The sequence below is a fragment of the Portunus trituberculatus genome, chromosome 23, assembly GCF_017591435.1.
Source record: "Portunus trituberculatus isolate SZX2019 chromosome 23, ASM1759143v1, whole genome shotgun sequence".
In the NCBI taxonomy this organism is placed as follows: Eukaryota; Metazoa; Arthropoda; class Malacostraca; order Decapoda; family Portunidae; genus Portunus; species Portunus trituberculatus.
Genome location: NC_059277.1, coordinates 8,457,522 through 8,464,769, shown reverse-complemented (window position 1 = coordinate 8,464,769; position 7,248 = coordinate 8,457,522). Strand labels below are relative to the sequence as shown.

Here is a 7,248-nt window from a genome sequence, read left to right as displayed (position 1 = left end):
TCTTCTGCGATTCATCCCATACTTGCATATTTATCTGTCCTCGGCTAGTGTAATTCACCACGGTCGTCTACTGGTCACCCAGCCAGCCTTCTCCATTACGGAGCGAGCTCAGAGCTCATAGACCGATCTTCGGGTAGGACTGAGACCACAACACACTCCACACACCGGGAAAGCGAGGCCACAACCCCTCGAGTTACATCCCGTACCTATTTACTGCTAGGTGAACAGGGGCCACACATAAGAGGCTCATTGGCCTCGCCGTTTTCAGGAACTCAACCCGGACCCTCTCGGTTGTGAGCCGAGCGTGCTAACCACTACACTACGCGGTGTGTGTGTGTGTGTGTGTGTGTTAGCCAGTTTCCATAAGTAATTCACTGTTTGATCTGCTGCAGTCTCTGACGAGACAGCCAGACGTTACCCTACGGAACGAGCTCAGAACTCATTGTTTCCGATCTTCGGATAGGCCTGAGACCAGGCACACACCACACACCGGGACAACAAGGTCACAACTCCTCGATTTACATCCCGTACCTACTCACTGCTAGGTGAACAGGGGCTACACGTGAAAGGAGACACACCCAAATATCTCCACCCGGCCGAGGAATCGAACCCCGGTCCTCTGGCTTGTGAAGCCAGCGCTCTAACTGAGCTACCGTGTGTGTGTGTGTGTGTGTGTGTGTGTGTGTGAGAGAGAGAGAGAGAGAGAGAGAGAGAGAGAGAGAGAGAGAGAGAGAGAGAGAGAGAGAGAGAGAGAGAGAGAGAGAGAGAGAAAAAATTTCATCCTCTTATTTCCTCCCTATTCATTCTTTCCTTTCTCTCCACCTATTTCCTCTTCCTTTTCCTTCTAATTTCCACTCCTCTACCTCCACCACTCCTGTCCTCTCATTTTCCTTTCCCTTCCATCTATTCCTTCCTTTTCCCACCACCACCACCACCACCACCACACCCCAGACCCGTATCAGAAGCATTATTTATAGGGATATTTATCACCACCCACACTCTCCCCTACCCTTCCTTCCCTTCCCACGCCACAATGATAACACCACTATATAAAAACTTAAGGTCTTTCTTACGCTTGATATTGAATTATAGTGGACTGTAGTTTCAGCTATTATTGATATTGTTATTTGTGACGTCAAGTAAAAGTGTGTGTGTTGATAGAAAGACAAGGTATAAACTTTGAAACACTAATGCCTCACCCTGTTACTATACATTCAAGAAGTGACGTAGGTTTTTTTTAAGGTTTGTAGTTTCAGCTGTTATTGATATTGTTATTTGTGACGTCAAGTACAAGTGTGTATGTTGATAGAAAGAACTTTGAAACACTACTGCCTCACCGTGTTCAAGAGGCTCTCGTTGAAGTGATGTAGGTTTTTTAAGGCTTGTATCTTAAGCTGTTATTGACATTGTTATTTGTGAAGTCAAGTAGAAGTGTGTGTTGATAGAAAGACAAGGTATAAACTTTGTCTCACCGTGTTACAATACATTCAAGAGGCTCTCGTTGAAGTGAGATTTTTTTTTTTGAGGCTATTTCTAACTAATCTTGAGGTATATTAACCCCTTCAGTACCAGGACGTGTTTTCTTATTCATTGTTCTTACTATTTGGCAATTTCATACTGCTTCAGAAACGTATGTTGGGATTAGAATCGTAAAGACTTTGTCCATTAATCTTCTGACCACCACAGACCTTTCCTAATGCAAATAAGATCGTCTACTTATACCCAAACTTAAGGTAAAAATGCGTCCCAGTACTGAAGGGGTTAATGAGGTTTCTATACACAGCGTTCTCATATTCATTCTGCTTACTATTTGTTGATTTTATACAGCTTCAGAAACTGTGAGGATTGAAATAGTGAAGACTTTGGCTATCAATCTTTTGACTTCCATAAAAACCTTCCTAAATATAAATAAAATCGAGTAATCACACCCAAACTCATGGTAAAAATGCGTCCCAGTACTGAAGGAGTTAACAGCAGAAACACTAATAGAACCCGCCTCATCATCTCTGTGGCCTTAGAAAACAGTCGTGGTGGGAGTAAAGTTTAATAACACCGACTTAATGTGATTGATATTAGAGATGACTAGAAAATGTGTTGCGATGTGTTTTTATATGAGTTACTTCTTTAATTGTTATTCTATGGTTCTGAGAGAGAGAGAGAGAGAGAGAGAGAGAGAGAGAGAGAGAGAGAGAGAGAGAGAGAGAGAGAGAGAGAGAGAGAGAGTAGTTAGAGTGGAGTCGAAATGGAACAGGACCGGACCGAAAGCGGGAGGAGGAGGAGGAGGAGGAGGAGGAGGAGGAGGAGGAGGAGGAGGAGGAGGAGGAGGAGGAGGAGGAGGAGGCTCGCAGAATGACCGTGGCCGACCAAGCCTTAAGGGAACCCGTGGGACGCATTACGAAGCTCATTTGATGCAGTAATACCACCAAAGGAGGGAGAGAGGAGGGAAGGGGGGAGGGAGAGAGGACCATAGGGGAGGGAGAAGGAGAGGGAAGTGTGGGGTGGGGGGCGGAGAAGGAGGCGTGTGAGAGAGGTGGATGAGAGGAGGGAGGGAGAGTGGGAGAGGAGATGAAGGAAGGGGAGGGAGTCTGTTCTCTGATAAGGAAACCTGGAAGAAAGAAAAGAAGGTACCGAGAGAGAGAGAGAGAGAGAGAGAGAGAGAGAGAGAGAGAGAGAGAGATGGCTAGACACTCATACTATAACTATTTACACTTAATCACAGTGTAGAAATGACAAACTTTACCTGATATTCTAAGCCACCATTCATTCACTCACCTATTATTTTTACACCAGAAAGAGTATTACAACTATTCTTAAATTCCTTCAGTACCATGACGCGTTTCCATATTCATTCTACTTACTATTTGGTGACTTTATACAGCTTCAGAAACTCAGGATGGGGATTAAAATAGTGAAGACTGTGGCCATTAATCCTCTGACCTCCGTAGACCCTTCCTAATGTCAACAAAATGGTCTAATCCTACACACATCTCAAGGTAAAAATGTCCCTGTACTGAAGGGGTTAACCAACTGATACCTTGAAAGACTAAAACACAACAAATACTTGTGGTTTATGCAGATGATAGATAGGAATGTTTCGCTTATGTTTTGTGTTTATATTGACTTAGAAAAGCTCACGATGTTGAACGAGAAGTGTGTGAGTTAGTGAGAAAGTTGTTTAGTGTTATTGAGATATGAATATAGTAGTAGTAGTAGTAGTAGTAGTAGTAGTAGAAGTAGTGGTAGTGGTGGTGGTAATAGTAGTAGTAGTAGTAGTAGTAGTAGTAGTAGTCTGAGAGATAAAAAAAAAGAAAAACAAACGAAAAAAAAGTGAATAAAGCACAAAAATATTACATTGTTATAAAAAAGAAAAAAAAGAAAAGAAAAAAAAGCACATATACACACACAGACAAACGAACACAAACACTAAAAACAACACCCACCACCACCACCACCACCACCAACACCACCACCAACAACAACAAACTCAATAACCATACCCCATCACCTTAGCCAGCGCTGCCTTTCCTTGCACCCTCAGCTCTCCCTCAACTCTCCCTTCCTCTCCCTTCCTTCCTTCTTTCCTCGCGATAGAAACACAGGACGACCATCAATGCGCCACACTCAGCGATAACAAGGCGCCACTTTATCTCACACACACACGTCTTATCGTCTTATCTCGCTCCCCTGGCTACCATTGTTTACTATTCGAGTGTCCCAGGAATGGTACAACTTTGCTCATGTGCTCCTGATGTCCTCCCGGTCCCTGCCTTGTCCTCTCGCCGGGTTGTAGCAAGAAGAAGCGGATCAACTCCAAAGAGGGAAGGAATCTCACTAAAGGAGGGAAATATTGGCGCTGGTTCAAGGGAAGTTTGTTATTGGGATGGTTGCTGTGTGTGTGTGTGTGTGTGTGTGTGTGTGTGTGTGTGTGTGTGTGTGTGTGTGTGTGTGTGTAGGGTAGGTTGGTAGGTAATTTGATCAGTGGCCTTCTGTCACCACCACTATATGTATAACCGAGGTCTCTCTCTCTCTCTCTCTCTCTCTCTCTCTCTCTCTCTCTCTCTACTGTATGGTAGTATGCGTTATAAAAATAATCATATTTCCAGGTAGTATTAAAATCTACCTACTATGTTTCACTACAACAACTACTACAACCTTCACCACAACCACCACCACTATTACTACTACTTAAAAGAACAGACAAATGATGCTGATGCTGATGATGATGATGATAATGATGATGATGATGATGACGATGATGATGAAGGTGACAATGGCAACAATAAGATACACGAAAAACATTTAAGGAATATTTTTTTTCTTCTTTTGTCGAGTATTCACTTTTTCTTCCCCTCCCCCCTTTTTTTTTTGTCCTCTGCCCGCCTCTTTATGCTGACATGTATAGACTGTGTGTGTGTGTGTGTGTGTGTGTGTGTGTGTGTGTGTGTGTGTGTGTGTGTGTGTGTGTGTTTAATTAGACAAGAGAAGAGGGAGTGTTTGTGACGGCAGGGGAAAGCTGGTCCATGCACCCCGCTGTTATTCTTTTGTTAGGACAAGAAAATCTCTCTCTCTCTCTCTCTCTCTCTCTCTCTCTCTCTCTCTCTCTCTCTCTCTCTCTTCGTCAAATCTATCTAAGGTGTATGGGGGAGGAGGAGGAAGAGCATGGGGGAGGGAAGAAGGGATGAAGGGTGAGGAGGAGGTAGGGGAGAGAGGAAGACGGGTAGAGAAGTGGGGGAAGGAAGAAGGGAGGAAGAGAGAGAGGAGGGAAGGAGGAGGAGCAGAGGGAAAGAAGGAGAGGAATAGGGGAAAAAGGGAACAATGTAAGGAAAGAAATATTGTTAAAAAAAGGGAAAGGAAGGTGAGATAGGAGAGAGAGAGAGAGAGAGAGAGAGAGAGAGAGAGAGAGAGAGAGAGAGAGAGAGAGAGAGAGAGAGAGAGAGAGTCTAATGAAGAGAAGCGAGGGTAAGGGAACAAACAAGAGGGAAAAGCGATAAAAAAGAAGAAAGAGCAGAGAAAGGAATAAAATAATAACAAAAAAAAAAAAAAACAAGAATAGCATAGACGAAACAAAAAATGGGGAAAAATGAAAAGGGGACACCAAGAATTAAGAAATAAAAGAAAAAAAAAATCCAAATATTTTCCTCTTTTTCCTCTGTAGTGTTTACGAATTCCTGTGAAACTTGAACGAAATTTGACTTTTACGGAAGGATCTTAGTAAACAAATCACGTGTATTGAATGAAGAGCCTTTGTTCAGCCTCCTTTCATCTCATTTTTATCCCTCATCTGTCTGTCTGTCTGTCTGTCCATCTGTCTGTCCGTCTCTATGTCTGTCTGTCTACCTGTATCTCTCTCTCTCTCTCTCTCTCTCTATCTGTCTGTTTATCTGTCTGTCTATCTGTCTGTCCATCTATGTCTGTCTCTATGTCTGTCTGTCTACCTGTATCTCTCTCTCTCTATCTGTCTGTTTATATGTCTGTCTTTCTGTCTGTCCATCTGTCTGTCCGTCTCTATGTCTGTCTGTCTACCTGTATCTCTCTATCTGTCTGTCTGTCTGTTTGTCTGTATGTATGTCTGTCTGTTTCTCTCTCTCTCTCTCTCTCTCTCTCTCTCTCTCTCTCTCTCTCTCTCTCTATCTATCTATCTGTCTGTCTATCTGTCTATCCATCTGTCTGTCCGTCTCTATGTCTGTCTGTCTGTCTATCTGTCTGTCCATCTGTCTGTCTGTTTCTCTGTATGTCTGTCCGTTTGCCTGTATCTCTATCTATCTGTCTGTCCATCTGTCTGTCCATCTGTCTGTCTGTCTGTCTGTCTATCTGTTTCTCTGTCTGCCTGTATATCTCTATCTATTTGTTTGTCTGTGTTTCTGTCTGTCTGTCTGTCTGTCTATCTGTCTGTCCATCTGTTTGTCTGTCTGTCTGTCTGCTTCCTTTCCCCCTCCTTGTTTTTTTTTTTTATTTATTTACTTTTTTCTGTTGGTATTAAATGTCTAGTAATTTTTTCATTCTATTATTTGTGTTTTGTTGACTTTGTTTGATTTATTTTCTTAGTTTTGTATATTTTTTTTTTCGTGTTTCGCTCTTGCTTTGTTGTTTTGTGTTGTTTGTTTCAAGGAGTTTATCAAAGCCTTCACTATTGTTTGCGTCATTACTACTGCTACTATTACTGCTACTGCTGCTACTACTTCTACTACTACTACTACTACTTTTACTACTGCTACTACTACTACTACTACAACAGCAATTACACAAACACTACTACTAATACTACTACTACTGCTACTATACTATTACAATTACTACTACTACTACTACTACTACTACTTACTACTACAGCAGCTTCTCCTATAACTCCTTCTCCCACTCCCTCTTTCCTCTTCCTTTTCCTACTACTGCTTATATTTCAACTATTATCTTTACTACTACTATTATCAGTACGACTCTTATTAAAACCCCTCTTCCTATTACTATTACTTCTATTATCACTACAACACCTATTACTACACCTACTACTACTACTACTACTACTACTACTACTACTACTACTCAGCCCCTCCTATACATTGAAACCCATCTAACTCTACTTAAAATAAATAGTGGAAAAGAAAACATTGTAAAAATAATATCTTTCCTTATATAAAAAAAATCAATAGAGAACATTTTTCTCTGCTTCAAATTTGCGTTCACTAATACTCCCGCCTCACCTCCGCCAACACCTGCACGCGCTAATTAATGCCTCGCCACGGGTACCAAAGCTCGCCGAGGCACAGGTAATGCCACAAATGCTTCCATGGAGTGCCGCGTGTGGATTCCCTAGACAAAAATGCTCCATATTCATGAGTTACCTCGAGGCTGACTGACTGAGAAAACGGGCCGGTTGAAAGGGTGACTGAGATAGACAGTGCTGATAAACAAAGGAAGAGAATAAAGTAAGCAGTAAGATAATATGAGCAGAAAGTTGTGAATGAAAGAAAACTGGGTAATTACAAGGATGACTATAGTATCCTAGGGTATCAAGAACACTCGCATAACAATAACAAAAGCAATAATAGATAATAATGTTGGTGATGATGACGAGGATGATAAATGGATAAATACGTGAATAATTAAGTTTTAACATGTAATAAATAAATTCATGAGTTTTCTTAAGGATGGCAGTTTAAAAAGAGAAAATAATAACAAAAGATGAATAAAAATTAAGGAAAACACGTATAATAATAATAATAATGAAAATAATAATAATAATAATAATAA

General features: G+C 41.5%; 1 protein-coding gene across 1 annotated transcript in view; it reads right to left on the bottom strand.

Annotated features, from left to right (window-relative positions):
• Positions 1–3,580, bottom strand: part of LOC123507767 — a 23,859-nt gene extending 20,279 nt beyond the window's left edge. Inside the window, exon 1 of the mRNA XM_045260951.1 lies at positions 3,498–3,580. The gene's annotated coding sequence lies outside the window, so the exon portion shown is untranslated. The remainder of the gene's footprint in view (positions 1–3,497) is intronic.
• Positions 3,581–7,248: the final 3,668 nt, after the last annotated feature.